Raw genomic sequence first — 24,186 nt, 5'->3', positions numbered from 1 at the left:
TAGGGACAGTTGTGGCAAGCAAGAGTAAGGAGGTGCAGTATATTTCAGAGAAAGAGAGTGTGGTGCATGTGTGCTGGGAGGGTGCGGTGTGCATGATGTGTGTGTGCTCTTATCTGTAGCTGCGGTTGACCCGTCCCCGACTCTGCCCGTCAAGTCTGCTTCCTCGTCATAACCCCTCTCCTTCTGTGTTTTACAGTCTCTTGCAAAGTGTACTTTCTTCCCACACATGTAGCATCGGTCATCTCTTTCGCCGTCATCCTGCTCGTAGCCCCCTCTTCCTCTTCCAGGGCCTCCTTAACCACGGCCTCTGCCTCTTTGTCCTGTGACAGCTTGATGCATTGTGAGGGCTGCTTGATGTGCCTCATTCTCTTTCCTCATTCATTTTTTCCTCTCTCGGGTCGTCCTGGGTAGGCTGGGGGAGAGACTTTGGAATGGTCTTGCAGCATTGTCGCCAGAGTGCTTTGGCCTCAGCCTGAGTTGCCTCAGCTCTTGGTTTGGTCCCGGTGCTGCAGCTCCTTTCAGAACCCCTCCTTCCTCTTTGGCCGGTGGTTGAACTGGTGGGGCAGCACTGCAGGGACCGCTGCTACCGGTGGAGCACGAGGCATTGGTTGGCAGGAGTCGGTATCAGGGTCATCCTTGGAAACCTGCACAGACTGAAGCATCTGAAACATGTGGTTAACATCCCCCTCCCTCTTTTTCCGTTCTCTCTCTTCTGACTCCCCCATGCTCAATTGATTGTAATCAGTCTTTTCTTTTCTGCCTCCCTCAAATTATACTGTATACGTCATAGTTTATTTATCCCCATACAATCTCCAGGTGGAAACCCACATTTACTCCATAATGCTATTTGAGCCGTTACGTCTGGCCCTTATTTATTCTCATGTTTGTACATAACTGCAACTTCCATTTTTGAGGCTGACACCCTGATGGTGCAGCTGTTTCAGCTTTTTGTTTCTTACTTTTACTGTTACCCATCCCTGCATTAATAATAACATCAAAATCAAAGAAATTGATCAAATGTGTTAACCTGTTAGTGTTACAGAATAATATTATTCTCTCACTTTTTTCCTTTCTCTCTTGTTTTTACACAATCAGAGGCATCAAACAATCAATTTCATACTGACATTACAAAGTTATTTACTACTTACTCTAAGTCAGTTTTTCTTCAGTTATCTGCACAATGTTGACACTGTCGTCCTCCATACTAAAACAAACTTTTCCCAAGTGGCCCTGATCGCAGCTTGGAGTCGATTCTTTACCACTTGCGGCCGTCAACAGGAGGGGACTCCAGTGCCACTGTTTCTTTACAGCCCACCTTTTGGAGTCTACACTTTTTGTCCCAGGTCGTCACACTGTGCCAGGTCCCAGACCTCCCTACAACAGCCATCGGATCCGCCTTACCCTCAGTTCCAGAGGCCACATATTAAAGTGCCAGACCTCTAGAGTGTATGGAACAGGAAGTAGTAAAGAATGACACGAAAACACTTTCTAAGATGCATTTCAAGTGAAAGTAGTGTCTGCAAGTGAAACAAGTAGGTTAATCACTCTTGCAATGTTCACAATTCAAGTACTTGCAACTCTGATTTTGTAATTCTTTACACTATGAAAAATCTTTTACAAGCATTCTAATCATTTTCTAATGAAAATGTAATAGCCGAGAAGAACTCGCTTTCCATAATGCATTTCAAGTGACATCAGATGTGCAATTGAAAACAAGCTGTTGCAACTCAGTTGCAATGTGCACATTGTAACTCTGTTCTATCACTTCTGTACATGATGAAAAAACCCTTTCCAAGCATTCTATTCTCCTTAGTAACTGTTTCAATGCAAGCCATATTTTCATCAAAAGAATGCAAAATATGAATACAATTGATGAGTCATATTTCAAATAAAAACAATTTGTTAAACAGATCACAAGTTGTTGGAAAACCTTTGCAAGCAATTGCAACTCTATTCTTTTAGTTCTGAACTCTATTAATCCCCTTATGCACCAACGCCCCCCCCCCAGCCAGCAGGCCCAAACTGGCATACTCAAATAAATTACATCGAATATTCTTAAAGTACAGTATATTTATCAACATAACATTTCTTAGGATTAATACAAGTACCTGCTTACCGATTTTCAGAAACTGCAAGCTGAAGACACGGTGTTTTTTGGGTAAATTTCAACAAAAATGTGCCTGCCCTTTTAAGTGGCCTTTTAAAACATTCTTCCAGTAGAAGATAATTTCAGATTTTGTCATAGAAAATTCAATTACCATCAAAACAACTGCGTGACATATTTAAATGGTTTAGAGAGTGTTAGTAAAGTTCTTTAATTGCGTGCTCACGTCTTTGCATAAAAATACGCTTTCGGTTCCTTCGTAAGCAAACCCAAATTACACAAGCCTCTGGTTAACACAAAATGCACATTACTTACGTAAAAGTGTTCCTAAATAGAGCGGTAGACCTTCCTTTTTTTATTTTATATTGATTTCTATTGGCCATTGCAGCGCCATTGTCTTGGAGTGAAAGCAATGATCAGCTATGTGTGAAGTGGGGGGGGGGGGGGGGGGGGGGGGTGACTATCATTTACTTCCAGGTGTTTCCAAGTGTTTCTAGGGCAATTGGCATGATTTGGCAGGTGTTTCATCAAATAGAGGAGGGTTAGAGGAAAACGTAGATCCCCTCGATTGCCTTATTTAGTCAACCCTTTGATGTTTAAAGGTATGCACATTTTGTACTGTCAGTACTTCAGCGTTGTTAGCAAATAGCATAATGCATCGGTTTGACGCTGTTTGGCCAAACTCGTACGACCATAAGAATGATTTGATGATTTTTGCCAATACATTTGGACATCATGGAAAGGAAGAGGCTTATTTTAGATGAAGTTTATGTGGAGTTGTTTGGGTGCTGCTAAGATGGACTAGCTTGACCGCTAGTATTGATTAGCTTAGCTGCTAGCATGGACTAGCTTCGATGTTTGCATAGCAAATCACTGGATGTTTCCATTAACTGCTGGAAAAATTCTAATCCTGCTGCGAATTGAAAGTATACCATTTCTTTACAGTATTACAGCATTTACAGTATTTCCCCAGCATTTACAGTATTAGCTACAGTATTTTCCCCTAATGATGCCAACAATGATGCTATGAAGTTATTATTGTTGTGGAACTTACTAAAGTAACTTACTGTGATGTTTTAGCAAAAAGAAACATGCAAACTTGATGAATAGTGATTGGAGAGGTGTTTGGACACTGCAAACAGCTTCCAAGAGATTGTTGTCTATTTTCTTGCAATGAAACAATGGTTAAGGCGATTGGAAATGCTGTTCAATACAGTTCAGAACTAAAATAAGAGTTGCAAATAGTTTCCAACAGCTTGTTATCTGTTTTCTTGTAAAGAAACAGTGTTCAAGATGATTGTAATGATTGGAAATCTTGTTTAATGTAGTTCAGAAGTAAAAGAACAGAGTTGCAAATAGCTTCCAAAAGCTTATTTGTTTTCTTGAAATGAACCAGTGTTTAAGGAGATTGTAATGATTGGAAATGCTGTTTCTTACAGTTCAGAACTAAAAGAACAGAGTTTCAAATAGCCCCCAGCAGCTTCTTATCTGTTTTCTTGCAATGAAACAGTGTTTAAGATGATTGGAAATGTTGTTTAATACAGTTCAGAACTAAAAGAACAGAGTTGCAAATAGTTTTCAATAGCTTGTTATCTGTTCTCTTGCAATGAACTAGTGTTTAAAGAGATTGTAATCATTTGGAAATACTGTTTCTTACATTTCAGAACTAAAAGAACAGAGTTGCAAATAGTATCTAACAGCTTGTTATCTGTTTTCTTGCAATGAACAGTGTTTAAGATGATTGAAATAATTGGAAATGTTGTTTAACACAGTTCAGAAATAAAAGAACAGAGTTGCAAATAGTTTCCAACAGCTTGTTATCTGTTTTCTTGCACTGAACCTCTGTTTAAGAAGATGGTAATGATTGGAAATCTTGTTTAACACACTTCAGAAATAAAAGAACAGAGTTGCAAATAGTTTCCAATAGCTTGTTATCTGTTTTCTTGCACTGAACCAGTGTTTGAGATGATTGGAAATGTTGTTTAATACAGTTCAGAACTAAAAGAACAGAGTTGCAAATAGTTTCCAATAGCTTGTTATCTGTTTTCTTGCAATGAAACAGTGTTTAAGATGATTGGAAATCTTGTTTAATACATTTCAGAACTAAAAGAACATAGTTGAAAATAGTTTCCAACAGCTTGTTTTCTGTTTTCTTGCAATGAAACACTGTTCAAGATGATTGTAAAGATTGGAAATGTTGTTTAGTATAGTTCAGAACTAAAAGAACATAGTTGCAAATAGCCCCCAACAGCTTCTAATCTGTTTTCTTGCACTGAACCAGTGTTTAAGATGATTGGAAATGTTGTTTAATACAGTTCAGAACTAAAAGAACAGAGTTGCAAATAGTTTTCAATAGCTTGTTATCTGTTCTCTTGCAATGAACTAGTGTTTAAGGAGATTGTAATGATTTGGAAATACTGTTTCTTACATTTCAGAACTAAAAGAACATAGTTGCAAATAGTTTCCAACAGCTTGTTTTCTGTTTTCTTGCAATGAACCAGTGTTTAAGGAGATTGGAATGAATGGAAATCTTGTTTAACACACTTCAGAACTAAAAGAACAGAGTTGCAAATAGTTTCCAACAGCTTGTTATCTGTTTTCTTGCAATGAAACAGTGTTTAAGATGATTGGAAATCTTGTTTAACACACTTCAGAAATAAAAGAACAGAGTTGCAAATAGTTTCGAACAGCTTGTTATCTGTTTTCTTGCACTGAACCAGTGTTTAAGGTGATTGAAATGATTGGAAATGTTGTTTAATAAAGTTCAGAACTAAAAGAACAGAGTTGCAAATAGTTTCCAATAGCTTGTTATCTGTTTTCCTGGCAAATAAACAGTGTTTAAGGAGATTGTAATGAATGGAAATCTTGTTTAACACACTTCAGAACTAAAAGAACAGAGCTGCAAATAGTTTCCAACAGCTTGTTATCTGTTTTCTTGCACTGAACCTCTGTTTAAGGAGATTGGAATGAATGGAAATCTTGTTTAACACACTTCAGAACTAAAAGAACAGAGTTGCAAATAGTTTCCAACAGCTTGCTATCTGTTTTCTTGCACTAAACCAGTGTTTAAGGAGATTGGAATGAATGGAAATCTTGTTTAATACATTTCAGAACTAAAAGAACATGGTTGCAAATAGTTTCCAACAGCTTGTTATCTGTTTTCTTGCAATGAAGAAGTGTTTAAGATGATTGGAAATGTTCTTTAATACAGTTTAAATTTAAAAGAACAGAGTTGCAAATAGTTTCCAATAGCTTGTTATCTGTTTTCTTGCAAAGAAACAGTGTTTAAGATGATTCTAATGATTGGAAATGTTGTGTAACACAGTTCAGATCCTAAAGAACAGAGTTGCAAATAGTTTCCAACAGCTTGTTATCTATTTTCTTGCAAAGAAACAGTGTTTAAGGAGATTGGAATGATTGGAAATCTTGTTTAATACATTTCAGAACTAAAAGAACAGAGTTGCAAATAGTTTCCAACAGCTTGTTATCTGTTTTCTTGCAAAGAAACAGTGTTTAAGATGATTCTAATGATTGGAAATGTTGTGTAACACAGTTCAGATTCTAAAGAACAGAGTTGCAAATAGTTTCCAAAAGCTTGTTTTCTGTTTTCTTGCAATGAACCAGTGTTTAAGGAGATTGGAATGAATGGAAATCTTGTTTAATACATTTCAGAACTAAAAGAACATAGTTGCAAATAGTTTCCAACAGCTTGTTTTCTGTTTTCTTGCAATGAAACACTTTTCAAGATGATTGTAAAGATTGGAAATGTTGTTTAGTACAGTTCAGAACTAAAAGAACATAGTTGCAAATAGCCCCCAGCAGCTTCTTATCTGTTTTCTTGCAATGAAACAGTGTTTAAGATGATTGGAAATGTTGTTTAATACAGTTCAGAACTAAAAGAACAGAGTTGCAAATAGTTTTCAATAGCTTGTTATCTGTTCTCTTGCAATGAACTAGTGTTTAAAGAGATTGTAATCATTTGGAAATACTGTTTCTTACATTTCAGAACTAAAAGAACAGAGTTGCAAATAGTATCTAACAGCTTGTTATCTGTTTTCTTGCAATGAACAGTGTTTAAGATGATTGTAATAATTGGAAATCTTGTTTAATACAATTCAGATCTTAAAGAACAGAGTTGCAAATAGTTTCCAATAGCTTGTTATCTGTTTTCTTGCACTGAACCAGTGTTTAAGGTGATTGAAATGATTGGAAATGTTGTTTAATAAAGTTCAGAACTAAAAGAACAGAGTTGCAAATAGTTTCCAATAGCTTGTTATCTGTTTTCCTGGCAAATAAACAGTGTTTAAGGAGTTTGGAATGAATGGAAATCTTGTTTAATACATTTCAGAACTAAAAGAACATAGTTGCAAATAGTTTCCAACAGCTTGTTATCTGTTTTCTTGCACTGAACCAGTGTGTAAGGAGATTGGAATGAATGGAAATCTTGTTTAATACATTTCAGAACTAAAAGAACATGGTTGCAAATAGTTTCCAACAGCTTGTTTTCTGTTTTCTTGCAATGAACCAGTGTTTAAGGAGATTGGAATGAATGGAAATCTTGTTTAATACATTTCAGAACTAAAAGAACATGGTTGCAAATAGTTTCCAACAGCTTGTTATTGTTTTCTTGCAATGAAACAGTGTTTAAGATGATTGGAAATCTTGTTTAATACAGTTCAGAACTGAAAGAACAGAGTTGCAAATAGTTTCCAATAGCTTGTTATCTGTTTTCTTGTGAAGAAACAGTGTTTAAGATGATTCTAATGATTGGAAATACTGTTTCTTACAGTTCAGAACTAAAAGAACAGAGTTGCAAATAGTTTCCAATAGCTTGTTATCTGTAAAGATTCTTCTTATAATGCATTCCCTTTTAGTCTAAAACACAATCTCTTGCCCTGAAACAGTGTTTCAGTTGAATATAAAGCTGTTTCATAGTATTAAAAAGGTAAAGAACAGAGTTTCAAAGTAAAGATTCTTCTTATAATGCATTCCCTTTTAGTCTAAAACACAATCTCTTGCCCTGAAACAGTGTTTAAGGTGAATACAAAGCTGTTTCATAGTGTGAAAAAGGTAAAGAACAGTTTCAAAGTAAAGATTCTTCTTATCATGCATTCCCTTTTAGTCTAAAACACAATCTCTTGCCCTGAAACAGTGTTTAAGGTGAATACAAAGCTGTTTCATAGTGTGCAAAAGGTAAAGAACAGAGTTTCAAAGTAAAGATTCTTCTTATAATGCATTCCCTTTTAGTCTAAAACACAATCTCTTGCCCTGAAACAGTGTTTAAGGTGAATACAAAGCTGTTTCATAGTGTGAAAAAGGTAAAGAACAGAGTTTCAAAGTAAAGATTCTTCTTATAATGCATTCCCTTTTAGTCTAAAGCACAATCTCTTGCCCTGCAACAGTGTTTAAGGTGAATACAAAGCTGTTTCATAGTGTGAAAAAGGTAAAGAACAGAGTTTCAAAGTAAAGATTCTTCTTATAATGCATTCCCTTTTAGAATAAAGCACAATCTCTTGCCCTGAAACAGTGTTTAAGGTGAATATAAAGCTGTTTCATAGTATTAAAAAGGTAAAGAACAGTTTCAAAGTAAAGATTCTTCTTATAATGCATTCCCTTTTAGTCTAAAACACAATCTCTTGCCCTGAAACAGTGTTTAAGGTGAATACAATGCTGTTTCATAGTGTGAAAAAGGTAAAGAACAGAGTTTCTAAGTAAAGATTCTTCTTATAATGCATTCTCTTTTAGTCTAAAACACAATCTCTTGCCCTGAAACAGTGTTTAAGTTGAATATAAAGCTGTTTCATAGTATTAAAAAGGTAAAGAACAGAGTTTCTAAGTAAAGATTCTTCTTATAATGCATTCCCTTTTAGTCTAAAGCACAATCTCTTGCCCTGAAACAGTGTTTAAGGTGAATACAAAGCTGTTTCATAGTGTGAAAAAGGTAAAGAACAGAGTTTCAAAGTAAAGATTCTTCTTATAATGCAGTCTCTTTTAGTCTAAAACACAATCTCTTGCCCTGAAACAGTGTTTAAGTTGAATATAAAGCTGTTTCATAGTATTAAAAAGGTAAAGAACAGTTTCAAAGTAAAGATTCTTCTTATAATGCATTCCCTTTTAGTCTAAAACACAATCTCTTGCCCTGAAACAGTGTTTAAGGTGAATACAAAGCTGTTTCATAGTGTGAAAAAGGTAAAGAACAGAGTTTCTAAGTAAAGATTCTTCTTATAATGCATTCCCTTTTAGTCTAAAACACAATCTCTTGCCCTGAAACAGTGTTTAATGTGAATACAAAGCTGTTTCATAGTGTGAAAAAGGTAAAGAACAGAGTTTCAATGTAAAGATTCTTCTTATAATGCAGTCTCTTTTAGTCTAAAACACAATCTCTTGCCCTGAAACAGTGTTTAAGGTGAATATAAAGCTGTTTCATAGTATTAAAAAGGTAAAGAACAGAGTTTCAAAGTAAAGATTCTTCTTATAATGCATTCCCTTTTAGTCTAAAACACAATCTCTTGCCCTGAAACAGTGTTTAAGGTGAATACAATGCTGTTTCATAGTGTGAAAAAGGTAAAGAACAGAGTTTCAAAGTAAAGATTCTTCTTATAATGCATTCCCTTTTAGAATAAAGCACAATCTCTTGCCCTGCAACAGTGTTTAAGGTGAATATAAAGCTGTTTCATAGTATTAAAAAGGTAAAGAACAGAGTTTCAAAGTAAAGATTCTTCTTATAATGCATTCCCTTTTAGTCTAAAACACAATCTCTTGCCCTGAAACAGTGTTTAAGGTGAATATAAAGCTGTTTCATAGTATTAAAAAGGTAAAGAACAGAGTTTCAAAGTAAAGATTCTTCTTATAATGCATTCCCTTTTAGTCTAAAGCACAATCTCTTGCCCTGAAACAGTGTTTAAGGTGAATACAAAGCTGTTTCATAGTGTGAAAAAGGTAAAGAACAGAGTTTCAAAGTAAAGATTCTTCTTATAATGCATTCCCTTTTAGTCTAAAGCACAATCTCTTGCCCTGAAACAGTGTTTAAGGTGAATACAAAGCTGTTTCATAGTGTGAAAAAGGTAAAGAACAGAGTTTCAATGTAAAGATTCTTCTTATAATGCAGTCTCTTTTAGTCTAAAACACAATCTCTTGCCCTGAAACAGTGTTTAAGTTGAATATAAAGCTGTTTCATAGTGTGAAAAAGGTAAAGAACAGAGTTTCAAGTAAAGATTCTTCTTATAATGCAGTCTCTTTTAGTCTAAAACACAATCTCTTGCCCTGAAACAGTGTTTAAGGTGAATATAAAGCTGTTTCATAGTATTAAAAAGGTAAAGAACAGTTTCAAAGTAAAGATTCTTCTTATAATGCATTCCCTTTTAGTCTAAAACACAATCTCTTGCCCTGAAACAGTGTTTAAGGTGAATACAATGCTGTTTCATAGTGTGAAAAAGGTAAAGAACAGAGTTTCAATGTAAAGATTCTTCTTATAATGCATTCCCTTTTAGTCTAAAGCACAATCTCTTGCCCTGAAACAGTGTTTAAGGTGAATATAAAGCTGTTTCATAGTATTAAAAAGGTAAAGAACAGAGTTTCAAAGTAAAGATTCTTCTTATAATGCATTCCCTTTTAGTCTAAAACACAATCTCTTGCCCTGAAACAGTGTTTAAGGTGAATATAAAGCTGTTTCATATTGTGCAAAAGGTAAAGAACAGAGTTTCAAAGTAAAGATTCTTCTTATAATGCATTCCCTTTTAGTCTAAAAGCACAATCTCTTGCCCTGAAACAGTGTTTAAGGTGAATACAAAGCTGTTTCATAGTGTGAAAAAGGTAAAGAACAGAGTTTCAAAGTAAAGATTCTTCTTATAATGCATTCCCTTTTAGAATAAAGCACAATCTCTTGCCCTGAAACAGTGTTTAAGGTGAATATAAAGCTGTTTCATAGTATTAAAAAGGTAAAGAACAGTTTCAAAGTAAAGATTCTTCTTATAATGCATTCCCTTTTAGTCTAAAACACAATCTCTTGCCCTGAAACAGTGTTTAAGGTGAATACAAAGCTGTTTCATAGTGTGAAAAAGGTAAAGAACAGAGTTTCAATGTAAAGATTCTTCTTATAATGCATTTCCTTTTAGTCTAAAACACAATCTCTTGCCCTGAAACAGTGTTTAAGTTGAATATAAAGCTGTTTCATAGTATTAAAAAGGTAAAGAACAGAGTTTCTAAGTAAAGATTCTTCTTATAATGCATTCCCTTTTAGTCTAAAGCACAATCTCTTGCCCTGAAACAGTGTTTAAGGTGAATACAAAGCTGTTTCATAGTGTGAAAAAGGTAAAGAACAGAGTTTCAAAGTAAAGATTCTTCTTATAATGCAGTCTCTTTTAGTCTAAAACACAATCTCTTGCCCTGAAACAGTGTTTAAGTTGAATATAAAGCTGTTTCATAGTATTAAAAAGGTAAAGAACAGAGTTTCAAAGTAAAGATTCTTCTTATAATGCATTCCCTTTTAGTCTAAAACACAATCTCTTGCCCTGAAACAGTGTTTAAGGTGAATACAAAGCTGTTTCATAGTGTGAAAAAGGTAAAGAACAGAGTTTCTAAGTAAAGATTCTTCTTATAATGCATTCCCTTTTAGTCTAAAACACAATCTCTTGCCCTGAAACAGTGTTTAATGTGAATACAAAGCTGTTTCATAGTGTGAAAAAGGTAAAGAACAGAGTTTCTAAGTAAAGATTCTTCTTATAATGCAGTCTCTTTTAGTCTAAAACACAATCTCTTGCCCTGAAACAGTGTTTAAGGTGAATATAAAGCTGTTTCATAGTATTAAAAAGGTAAAGAACAGTTTCAAAGTAAAGATTCTTCTTATAATGCATTCCCTTTTAGTCTAAAACACAATCTCTTGCCCTGAAACAGTGTTTAAGGTGAATACAAAGCTGTTTCATAGTGTGAAAAAGGTAAAGAACAGAGTTTCAAGTAAAGATTCTTCTTATAATGCATTCCCTTTTAGTCTAAAGCACAATCTCTTGCCCTGAAACAGTGTTTAAGGTGAATATAAAGCTGTTTCATAGTATTAAAAAGGTAAAGAACAGAGTTTCAAAGTAAAGATTCTTCTTATAATGCATTCCCTTTTAGTCTAAAACACAATCTCTTGCCCTGAAACAGTGTTTAAGGTGAATACAAAGCTGTTTCATAGTGTGAAAAAGGTAAAGAACAGAGTTTCAAAGTAAAGATTCTTCTTATCATGCATTCCCTTTTAGAATAAAGCACAATCTCTTGCCCTGAAACAGTGTTTAAGGTGAATATAAAGCTGTTTCATAGTATTAAAAAGGTAAAGAACAGAGTTTCAAAGTAAAGATTCTTCTTATAATGCATTCCCTTTTAGTCTAAAACACAATCTCTTGCCCTGAAACAGTGTTTAAGGTGAATATAAAGCTGTTTCATAGTATTAAAAAGGTAAAGAACAGAGTTTCAAAGTAAAGATTCTTCTTATAATGCATTCCCTTTTAGTCTAAAACACAATCTCTTGCCCTGAAACAGTGTTTAAGGTGAATACAAAGCTGTTTCATAGTGTGAAAAAGGTAAAGAACAGAGTTTCAAAGTAAAGATTCTTCTTATAATGCATTCCCTTTTAGTCTAAAACACAATCTCTTGCCCTGAAACAGTGTTTAAGGTGAATATAAAGCTGTTTCATAGTATTAAAAAGGTAAAGAACAGAGTTTCAAAGTAAAGATTCTTCTTATAATGCATTCCCTTTTAGTCTAAAACACAATCTCTTGCCCTGAAACAGTGTTTAAGGTGAATACAAGCTGTTTCATAGTGTGAAAAAGGTAAAGAACAGAGTTTCAAAGTAAAGATTCTTCTTATAATGCATTCTCTTTTAGTCTAAAACACAATCTCTTGCCCTGAAACAGTGTTTAAGTTGAATATAAAGCTGTTTCATAGTATTAAAAAGGTAAAGAACAGAGTTTCTAAGTAAAGATTCTTCTTATAATGCATTCCCTTTTAGTCTAAAGCACAATCTCTTGCCCTGAAACAGTGTTTAAGGTGAATACAAAGCTGTTTCATAGTGTGAAAAAGGTAAAGAACAGAGTTTCAAAGTAAAGATTCTTCTTATAATGCAGTCTCTTTTAGTCTAAAACACAATCTCTTGCCCTGAAACAGTGTTTAAGTTGAATATAAAGCTGTTTCATAGTATTAAAAAGGTAAAGAACAGTTTCAAAGTAAAGATTCTTCTTATAATGCATTCCCTTTTAGTCTAAAACACAATCTCTTGCCCTGAAACAGTGTTTAAGGTGAATACAAAGCTGTTTCATAGTGTGAAAAAGGTAAAGAACAGAGTTTCTAAGTAAAGATTCTTCTTATAATGCATTCCCTTTTAGTCTAAAACACAATCTCTTGCCCTGAAACAGTGTTTAATGTGAATACAAAGCTGTTTCATAGTGTGAAAAAGGTAAAGAACAGAGTTTCAATGTAAAGATTTTTCTTATAATGCAGTCTCTTTTAGTCTAAAACACAATCTCTTGCCCTGAAACAGTGTTTAAGGTGAATATAAAGCTGTTTCATAGTATTAAAAAGGTAAAGAACAGTTTCAAAGTAAAGATTCTTCTTATAATGCATTCCCTTTTAGTCTAAAACACAATCTCTTGCCCTGAAACAGTGTTTAAGGTGAATACAATGCTGTTTCATAGTGTGAAAAAGGTAAAGAACAGAGTTTCAATGTAAAGATTCTTCTTATAATGCATTCCCTTTTAGTCTAAAGCACAATCTCTTGCCCTGAAACAGTGTTTAAGGTGAATATAAAGCTGTTTCATAGTATTAAAAAGGTAAAGAACAGTTTCAAAGTAAAGATTCTTCTTATAATGCATTCCCTTTTAGTCTAAAACACAATCTCTTGCCCTGAAACAGTGTTTAAGGTGAATACAAAGCTGTTTCATAGTGTGAAAAAGGTAAAGAACAGTTTCAAAGTAAAGATTCTTCTTATAATGCATTCCCTTTTAGTCTAAAACACAATCTCTTGCCCTGAAACAGTGTTTAAGGTGAATATAAAGCTGTTTCATAGTATTAAAAAGGTAAAGAACAGAGTTTCAAAGTAAAGATTCTTCTTATAATGCATTCCCTTTTAGTCTAAAACACAATCTCTTGCCCTGAAACAGTGTTTAAGGTGAATACAATGCTGTTTCATAGTGTGAAAAAGGTAAAGAACAGAGTTTCAATGTAAAGATTCTTCTTATAATGCATTCTCTTTTAGTCTAAAACACAATCTCTTGCCCTGAAACAGTGTTTAAGTTGAATATAAAGCTGTTTCATAGTATTAAAAAGGTAAAGAACAGAGTTTCTAAGTAAAGATTCTTCTTATAATGCATTCCCTTTTAGTCTAAAGCACAATCTCTTGCCCTGAAACAGTGTTTAAGGTGAATACAAAGCTGTTTCATAGTGTGAAAAAGGTAAAGAACAGAGTTTCAAAGTAAAGATTCTTCTTATAATGCAGTCTCTTTTAGTCTAAAACACAATCTCTTGCCCTGAAACAGTGTTTAAGTTGAATATAAAGCTGTTTCATAGTATTAAAAAGGTAAAGAACAGAGTTTCAAAGTAAAGATTCTTCTTATAATGCATTCCCTTTTAGTCTAAAACACAATCTCTTGCCCTGAAACAGTGTTTAAGGTGAATACAAAGCTGTTTCATAGTGTGAAAAAGGTAAAGAACAGAGTTTCTAAGTAAAGATTCTTCTTATAATGCATTCCCTTTTAGTCTAAAACACAATCTCTTGCCCTGAAACAGTGTTTAATGTGAATACAAAGCTGTTTCATAGTGTGAAAAAGGTAAAGAACAGTTTCAATGTAAAGATTCTTCTTATAATGCAGTCTCTTTTAGTCTAAAACACAATCTCTTGCCCTGAAACAGTGTTTAAGGTGAATATAAAGCTGTTTCATAGTATTAAAAAGGTAAAGAACAGTTTCAAAGTAAAGATTCTTCTTATAATGCATTCCCTTTTAGTCTAAAACACAATCTCTTGCCCTGAAACAGTGTTTAAGGTGAATACAATGCTGTTTCATAGTGTGAAAAAGGTAAAGAACAGAGTTTCAATGTAAAGATTCTTCTTATAATGCATTCCCTTTTAGTCTAAAGCACAATCTCTTGCCCTGAAACAGTGTTTAAGGTGAATATAAAGCTGTTTCATAGTATTAAAAAGGTAAAGAACAGAGTTTCAAAGTAAAGATTCTTCTTATAATGCATTCCCTTTTAGTCTAAAACACAATCTCTTGCCCTGAAACAGTGTTTAATGTGAATACAAAGCTGTTTCATAGTGTGAAAAAGGTAAAGAACAGAGTTTCAATGTAAAGATTCTTCTTATAATGCATTCTCTTTTAGTCTAAAACACAATCTCTTGCCCTGAAACAGTGTTTAAGTTGAATATAAAGCTGTTTCATAGTATTATAAAGGTAAAGAACAGAGTTTCTAAGTAAAGATTCTTCTTATAATGCATTCCCTTTTAGTCTAAAGCACAATCTCTTGCCCTGAAACAGTGTTTAAGGTGAATACAAAGCTGTTTCATAGTGTGAAAAAGCTAAAGAACAGAGTTTCAAAGTAAAGATTCTTCTTATAATGCAGTCTCTTTTAGTCTAAAACACAATCTCTTGCCCTGAAACAGTGTTTAAGGTGAATACAAGCTGTTTCATAGTGTGAAAAAGGTAAAGAACAGAGTTTCTAAGTAAAGATTCTTCTTATAATGCATTCCCTTTTAGTCTAAAACACAATCTCTTGCCCTGAAACAGTGTTTAAGGTGAATACAAGCTGTTTCATAGTGTGAAAAAGGTAAAGAACAGAGTTTCTAAGTAAAGATTCTTCTTATAATGCATTCCCTTTTAGTCTAAAACACAATCTCTTGCCCTGAAACAGTGTTTAATGTGAATACAAAGCTGTTTCATAGTGTGAAAAAGGTAAAGAACAGAGTTTCAATGTAAAGATTCTTCTTATAATGCAGTCTCTTTTAGTCTAAAACACAATCTCTTGCCCTGAAACAGTGTTTAAGGTGAATATAAAGCTGTTTCATAGTATTAAAAAGGTAAAGAACAGTTTCAAAGTAAAGATTCTTCTTATAATGCATTCCCTTTTAGTCTAAAACACAATCTCTTGCCCTGAAACAGTGTTTAAGGTGAATACAATGCTGTTTCATAGTGTGAAAAAGGTAAAGAACAGAGTTTCAATGTAAAGATTCTTCTTATAATGCATTCCCTTTTAGTCTAAAGCACAATCTCTTGCCCTGAAACAGTGTTTAAGGTGAATATAAAGCTGTTTCATAGTATTAAAAAGGTAAAGAACAGAGTTTCAAAGTAAAGATTCTTCTTATAATGCATTCCCTTTTAGTCTAAAACACAATCTCTTGCCCTGAAACAGTGTTTAAGGTGAATACAAAGCTGTTTCTTAGTGTGAAAAAGGTAAAGAAGTTTCAAAGTAAAGATTTTTCTTATCATGCATTCCCTTTTAGTCTAAAACACAATCTCTTGCCCTGAAAAAGTGTTTAATGTGAATACAAAGCTGTTTCATAGTGTGAAAAAGGTAAAGAACAGAGTTTCAATGTAAAGTTTCTTCTTATAATGCAGTCTCTTTTAGTCTAAAACACAATATCTTGCCCTGAAGCAGTGTTTAAGGTGAATACAAAGCTGTTTCATAGTGTGAAAAAGCTAAAGAACAGAGTTTCAAAGTAAAGATTCTTCTTATAATGCATTCCCTTTTAGTCTAAAACACAATCTCTTGCCCTGAAACAGTGTTTAAGGTGAATACAAAGCTGTTTCATAGTGTGAAAAAGGTAAAGAACAGAGTTTCAATGTAAAGATTCTTCTTATAATGCAGTATCTTTTAGTCTAAAACACAATCTCTTGCCCTGAAACAGTGTTAAAGCGAATACAAAGCTGTTTCATAGTGTGAAAAAGGTAAAGAACAGTTTCAAAGTAAAGATTTTTCTTATAATGCATTCCCTTTTAGTCTAAAGCACAATCTCTTGCCCTGAAACAGTGTTTAAGGTGAATATAAAGCTGTTTCATAGTATTAAAAAGGTAAAGAACAGTTTCAAAGTAAAGATTCTTCTTATAATGCATTCCCTTTTAGTCTAAAACACAATCTCTTGCCCTGAAACAGTGTTTAAGGTGAATACAATGCTGTTTCATAGTGTGAAAAAGGTAAAGAACAGAGTTTCAATGTAAAGATTCTTCTTATAATGCACTCTCTTTTAGTCTAAAAGACAATCTCTTGCCCTGAAACAGTGTTTAAGTTGAATATAAAGCTGTTTCATAGTATTATAAAGGTAAAGAACAGAGTTTCTAAGTAAAGATTCTTCTTATAATGCATTCCCTTTTAGTCTAAAGCACAATCTCTTGCCCTGAAACAGTGTTTAAGGTGAATACAAAGCTGTTTCATAGTGTGAAAAAGCTAAAGAACAGAGTTTCAAAGTAAAGATTCTTCTTATAATGCAGTCTCTTTTAGTCTAAAACACAATCTCTTGCCCTGAAACAGTGTTTAAGTTGAATATGAAGCTGTTTCATAGTATTAAAAAGGTAAAGAACAGTTTCAAAGTAAAGATTCTTCTTATAATGCATTCCCTTTTAGTCTAAAACACAATCTCTTGCCCTGAAACAGTGTTTAAGGTGAATATAAAGCTGTTTCATAGTATTAAAAAGGTAAAGAACAGTTTCAAAGTAAAGATTCTTCTTATAATGCATTCCCTTTTAGTCTAAAACACAATCTCTTGCCCTGAAACAGTGTTTAAGGTGAATACAAAGCTGTTTCATAGTGTGAAAAAGGTAAAGAACAGTTTCAAAGTAAAGATTCTTCTTATCATGCATTCCCTTTTAGTCTAAAACACAATCTCTTGCCCTGAAACAGTGTTTAATGTGAATACAAAGCTGTTTCATAGTGTGAAAAAGGTAAAGAACAGAGTTTCAATGTAAAGATTCTTCTTATAATGCAGTCTCTTTTAGTCTAAAACACAATCTCTTGCCCTGAAGCAGTGTTTAAGGTGAATACAAAGCTGTTTCATAGTGTGAAAAAGCTAAAGAACAGAGTTTCAAAGTAAAGATTCTTCTTATAATGCAGTCTCTTTTAGTCTAAAACACAATCTCTTGCCCTGAAACAGTGTTTCAGTTGAATATAAAGCTGTTTCATAGTATTACAAAGATAAAGAACAGAGTTTCAAAGTAAAGATTCTTCTTATAATGCATTCCCTTTTAGTCTAAAACACAATCTCTTGCCCTGAAACAGTGTTTAAGGTGAATACAATGCTGTTTCATAGTGTGAAAAAGGTAAAGAACAGTTTCAAAGTAAAGATTCTTCTTATCATGCATTCCCTTTTAGTCTAAAACACAATCTCTTGCCCTGAAACAGTGTTTAAGTTGAATATAAAGCTGTTTCATAGTGTGAAAAAGGTAAAGAACAGAGTTTCTAAGTAAAGATTCTTCTTATAATGCAGTCTCTTTTAGTCTAAAACACAATATCTTGCCCTGAAACAGTGTTTAAGGTGAATACAAAGCTGTTTCATAGTGTGAAAAAGGTAAAGAACAGAGTTTCAAAGTAAAGATTCTTCTTATAATGCAGTCTCTTTTAGTCTAAAACACAATCTCTTGCCCTGAAACAGTGTTTCAGTTGAATATAAAGCTGTTTCATAGTATTACAAAGATAAAGAACAGAGTTTCAAAGTAAAGATTCTTCTTATAATGCATTCCCTTTTAGTCTAAAACACAATCTCTTGCCCTGCAACAGTGTTTAAGGTTAATACAAAGCTGTTTCATAGTGTGAAAAAGGTAAAGAACAGTTTCAAAGTAAAGATTCTTCTTATAATGCATTCCCTTTTAGTCTAAAACACAATCTCTTGCCCTGAAACAGTGTTTAAGGTGAATACAATGCTGTTTCATAGTGTGAAAAAGGTAAAGAACAGAGTTTCAATGTAAAGATTCTTCTTATAATGCACTCTCTTTTAGTCTAAAACACAATCTCTTGCCCTGAAACAGTGTTTAAGTTGAATATAAAGCTGTTTCATATTGTGAAAAAGCTAAAGAACAGAGTTTCAAAGTAAAGATTCTTCTTATAATGCAGTCTCTTTTAGTCTAAAACACAATCTCTTGCCCTGAAACAGTGTTTAAGTTGAATATGAAGCTGTTTCACAGTATTAAAAAGGTAAAGAACAGTTTCAAAGTAAAGATTCTTCTTATAATGCATTCCCTTTTAGTCTAAATCACAATCTCTTGCCCTGCAACAGTGTTTAAGGTGAATACAAAGCTGTTTCATAGTGTGAAAAAGGTAAAGAACAGAGTTTCTAAGTAAAGATTCTTCTTATAATGCATTCCCTTTTAGTCTAAAACACAATCTCTTGCCCTGAAACAGTGTTTAATGTGAATACAAAGCTGTTTCATAGTGTGAAAAAGGTAAAGAACAGAGTTTCAATGTAAAGATTTTTCTTATAATGCATTCCCTTTTAGTCTAAAACACAATCTCTTGCCCTGAAACAGTGTTTAAGGTGAATACAATGCTGTTTCATAGTGTGAAAAAGGTAAAGAACAGAGTTTCAATGTAAAGATTCTTCTTATAATGCATTCCCTTTTAGTCTAAAGCACAATCTCTTGCCCTGCAACAGTGTTTAAGGTGAATATAAAGCTGTTTCATAGTATTAAAAAGGTAAAGAACAGTTTCAAAGTAAAGATTTTTCTTATCATGCATTCCCTTTTAGTCTAAAACACAATCTCTTGCCCTGAAACAGTGTTTAATGTGAATACAAAGCTGTTTCATAGTGTGAAAAAGGTAAAGAACAGAGTTTCAATGTAAAGATTCTTCTTATAATGCAGTCTCTTTTAGTCTAAAACACAATCTCTTGCCCTGAAACAGTGTTTAAGGTGAATACAAAGCTGTTTCATAGTGTGAAAAAGGTAAAGAACAGAGTTTCAAAGTAAAGATTCTTCTTATAATGCAGTCTCTTTTAGTCTAAAACACAATCTCTTGCCCTGAAACAGTGTTTCAGTTGAATATAAAGCTGTTTCATAGTATTACAAAGATAAAGAACAGAGTTTCAAAGTAAAGATTCTTCTTATAATGCATTCCCTTTTAGTCTAAAACACAATCTCTTGCCCTGCAACAGTGTTTAAGGTTAATACAAAGCTGTTTCATAGTGTGAAAAAGGTAAAGAACAGTTTCAAAGTAAAGATTCTTCTTATAATGCATTCCCTTTTAGTCTAAAACACAATCTCTTGCCCTGAAACAGTGTTTAAGGTGAATACAATGCTGTTTCATAGTGTGAAAAAGGTAAAGAACAGAGTTTCAATGTAAAGATTCTTCTTATAATGCATTCTCTTTTAGTCTAAAACACAATCTCTTGCCCTGAAACAGTGTTTAAGTTGAATATAAAGCTGTTTCATAGTGTGAAAAAGCTAAAGAACAGAGTTTCAAAGTAAAGATTCTTCTTATAATGCAGTCTCTTTTAGTCTAAAACACAATCTCTTGCCCTGAAACAGTGTTTAAGTTGAATATGAAGCTGTTTCATAGTATTAAAAAGGTAAAGAACAGTTTCAAAGTAAAGATTCTTCTTATAATGCATTCCCTTTTAGTCTAAATCACAATCTCTTGCCCTGCAACAGTGTTTAAGGTGAATACAAAGCTGTTTCATAGTGTGAAAAAGGTAAAGAACAGAGTTTCTAAGTAAAGATTCTTCTTATAATGCATTCCCTTTTAGTCTAAAACACAATCTCTTGCCCTGAAACAGTGTTTAATGTGAATACAAAGCTGTTTCATAGTGTGAAAAAGGTAAAGAACAGAGTTTCAATGTAAAGATTCTTCTTATAATGCATTCCCTTTTAGTCTAAAACACAATCTCTTGCCCTGAAACAGTGTTTAAGGTGAATACAATGCTGTTTCATAGTGTGAAAAAGGTAAAGAACAGAGTTTCAATGTAAATATTCTTCTTATAATGCATTCCCTTTTAGTCTAAAGCACAATCTCTTGCCCTGCAACAGTGTTTAAGGTGAATATAAAGCTGTTTCATAGTATTAAAAAGGTAAAGAACAGTTTCAAAGTAAAGATTCTTCTTATAATGCATTCCCTTTTAGTCTAAAGCACAATCTCTTGCCCTGAAACAGTGTTTAAGGTGAATACAAAGCTGTTTCATAGTGTGAAAAAGGTAAAGAACAGAGTTTCAATGTAAAGATTCTTCTTATAATGCAGTATCTTTTAGTCTAAAACACAATCTCTTGCCCTGAAACAGTGTTTAAGGTGAATACAAAGCTGTTTCATAGTGTGAAAAAGGTAAAGAACAGAGTTTCAAAGTAAAGATTCTTCTTATAATGCATTCCCTTTTAGTCTAAAACACAATCTCTTGCCCTGAAACAGTGTTTAAGGTGAATACAATGCTGTTTCATAGTGTGAAAAAGGTAAAGAACAGTTTCTAAGTAAAGATTCTTCTTATAATGCAGTCTCTTTTAGTCTAAAACACAATCTCTTGCCCTGAAACAGTGTTTCAGTTGAATATAAAGCTGTTTCATAGTATTAAAAAGATAAAGAACAGAGTTTCAAAGTAAAGATTCTTCTTATAATGCATTCGCTTTTAGTCTAAAACACAATCTCTTGCCCTGCAACAGTGTTTAAGGTTAATACAAAGCTGTTTCATAGTGTGAAAAAGGTAAAGAACAGAGTTTCTAAGTAAAGATTCTTCTTATAATGCAGTCTCTTTTAGTCTAAAGCACAATCTCTTGCCCTGAAACAGTGTTTCAGTTGAATATAAAGCTGTTTCATAGTATTAAAAAGGTAAAGAACAGAGTTTCAAAGTAAAGATTCTTCTTATAATGCATTCCCTTTTAGTCTAAAACACAATCTCTTGCCCTGAAACAGTGTTTAAGGTGAATACAAAGCTGTTTCATAGTGTGCAAAAGGTAAAGAACAGCGTTTCAAAGTAAAGATTCTTCTTATAATGCATTCCCTTTTAGTCTAAAACACAATCTCTTGCCCTGAAACAGTGTTTAAGGTGAATACAAAGCTGTTTCATAGTGTGAAAAAGGTAAAGAACAGAGTTTCTAAGTAAAGATTCTTCTTATAATGCATTCCCTTTTAGTCTAAAACACAATCTCTTGCCCTGAAACAGTGTTTAAGGTGAATACAAAGCTGTTTCATAGTGTGAAAAAGGTAAAGAACAGAGTTTCAAAGTAAAGATTCTTCTTATAATGCATTCCCTTTTAGTCTAAAACACAATCTCTTGCCCTGAAACAGTGTTTAAGTTGAATATAAAGCTGTTTCATAGTGTGAAAAAGGTAAAGAACAGAGTTTCAAAGTAAAGATTCTTCTTATAATGCAGTCTCTTTTAGTCTAAAACACAATCTCTTGCCCTGAAACAGTGTTTCAGTTGAATATAAAGCTGTTTCATAGTATTAAAAAGGTAAAGAACAGAGTTTCAAAGTAAAGATTCTTCTTATAATGCATTCCCTTTTAGTCTAAAACACAATCTCTTGCCCTGAAACAGTGTTTAAGGTGAATACAAAGCTGTTTCATAGTGTGAAAAAGGTAAAGAACAGTTTCAAAGTAAAGATTTTTCTTATCATGCATTCCCTTTTAGTCTAAAACACAATCTCTTGCCCTGAAACAGTGTTTAAGGTGAATACAAAGCTGTTTCATAGTGTGCAAAAGGTAAAGAACAGCTTTTCAAAGTAAAGATTCTTCTTATAATGCATTCCCTTTTAGTCTAAAACACAATCTCTTGCCCTGAAACAGTGTTTAAGGTGAATACAAAGCTGTTTCATAGTGTGAAAAAGGTAAAGAACAGAGTTTCAAAGTAAAGATTCTTCTTATAATGCATTCCCTTTTAGTCTAAAACACAATCTCTTGCCCTGAAACAGTGTTTAAGTTGAATATAAAGCTGTTTCATAGTGTGAAAAAGGTAAAGAACAGAGTTTCAAAGTAAAGATTTTTCTTATCATGCATTCCCTTTTAGTCTAAAACACAATCTCTTGCCCTGAAACAGTGTTTAAGTTGAATATAAAGCTGTTTCATAGTATTAAAAAGGTAAAGAACAGTTTCAAAGTAAAGATTCTTCTTATAATGCATTCCCTTTTAGTCTAAAGCACAATCTCTTGCCCTGAACAGTGTTTCAGTTGAATATAAAGCTGTTTCATAGTATTACAAAGATAAAGAACAGAGTTTCAAAGTAAAGATTCTTCTTATAATGCATTCGCTTTTAGTCTAAAACACAATCTCTTGCCCTGAAACAGTGTTTAAGGTTAATACAAAGCTGTTTCATAGTGTGAAAAAGGTAAAGAACAGAGTTTCTAAGTAAAGATTCTTCTTATAATGCAGTCTCTTTTAGTCTAAAACACAATCTCTTGCCTTGAAACAGTGTTTCAGTTGAATATAAAGCTGTTTCATAGTATTAAAAAGGTAAAGAACAGAGTTTCAAAGTAAAGATTCTTCTTATAATGCATTCCCTTTTAGTCTAAAACACAATCTCTTGCCCTGAAACAGTGTTTAAGATGAATACAAAGCTGTTTCATAGTGTGAAAAAGGTAAAGAACAGTTTCAAAGTAAAGATTCTTCTTATAATGCATTCCCTTTTAGTCTAAAACACAATCTCTTGCCCTGAAACAGTGTTTAAGGTGAATACAAAGCTGTTTCATAGTGTGAAAAAGGTAAAGAACAGAGTTTCAATGTAAAGATTCTTCTTATAATGCAGTCTCTTTTAGTCTAAAACACAATCTCTTGCCCTGAAACAGTGTTTAATGTGAATACAAAGCTGTTTCATAGTATTAAAAAGGTAAAGAACAGAGTTTCAAAGTAAAGATTCTTCTTATAATGCATTCCCTTTTAGTCTAAAACACAATCTCTTGCCCTGAAACAGTGTTTCAGTTGAATATAAAGCTGTTTCATAGTATTAAAAAGGTAAAGAACAGTTTCAAAGTAAAGATTCTTCTTATAATGCATTCCCTTTTAGTCTAAAGCACAATCTCTTGCCCTGAACAGTGTTTCAGTTGAATATCAAGCTGTTTCATAGTATTACAAAGATAAAGAACAGAGTTTCAAAGTAAAGATTCTTCTTATAATGCATTCCCTTTTAGTCTAAAACACAATCTCTTGCCCTGAAACAGTGTTTAAGATGAATACAAAGCTGTTTCATAGTGTGAAAAAGGTAAAGAACAGTTTCAAAGTAAAGATTCTTCTTATAATGCATTCCCTTTTAGTCTAAAACACAATCTCTTGCCCTGAAACAGTGTTTAAGGTGAATACAAAGCTGTTTCTTAGTGTGAAAAAGGTAAAGAACAGAGTTTCAATGTAAAGATTCTTCTTATAATGCACTCTTTTAGTCTAAAACACAATCTCTTGCCCTGAAACAGTGTTTAGGTGAATACAAAGCTGTTTCATAGTATTAAAAAGGTAAAGAACAGAGTTTCAAAGTAAAGATTCTTCTTATAATGCATTCCCTTTTAGTCTAAAACACAATCTCTTGCCCTGAAACAGTGTTTAAGGTGAATACAAAGCTGTTTCATAGTGTGAAAAAGGTAAAGAACAGTTTCAAAGTAAAGATTCTTCTTATAATGCATTCCCTTTTAGTCTAAAACACAATCTCTTGCCCTGAAACAGTGTTTAAGGTGAATACAAAGCTGTTTCATAGTGTGAAAAAGGTAAAGAACAGAGTTTCAAAGTAAAGATTCTTCTTATAATGCATTCCCTTTTAGTCTAAAGCACAATCTCTTGCCCTGAAACAGTGTTTAAGTTGAATATAAAGCTGTTTCATAGTATTAAAAAGGTAAAGAACAGAGTTTCAAAGTAAAGATTCTTCTTATAATGCATTCTCTTTTAGTCTAAAACACAATCTCTTGCCCTGAAACAGTGTTTAATGTGAATACAAAGCTGTTTCATAGTGTGAAAAAGGTAAAGAACAGAGTTTCAAGTAAAGATTCTTCTTATAATGCATTCCCTTTTAGTCTAAAACACAATCTCTTGCCCTGAAACAGTGTTTAAGGTGAATACAATGCTGTTTCATAGTGTGAAAAAGGTAAAGAACAGACTTTCAAGTAAAGATTCTTCTTATAATGCATTCCCTTTTAGTTTAAAACACAATCTCTTGCCCTGAAACAGTGTTTTAA

The sequence above is a fragment of the Electrophorus electricus genome, chromosome 25 (genome assembly GCF_013358815.1).
Source record: "Electrophorus electricus isolate fEleEle1 chromosome 25, fEleEle1.pri, whole genome shotgun sequence".
Lineage (NCBI taxonomy): Eukaryota > Metazoa > Chordata > Actinopteri > Gymnotiformes > Gymnotidae > Electrophorus > Electrophorus electricus.
This window is presented reverse-complemented; position numbering follows the sequence as displayed.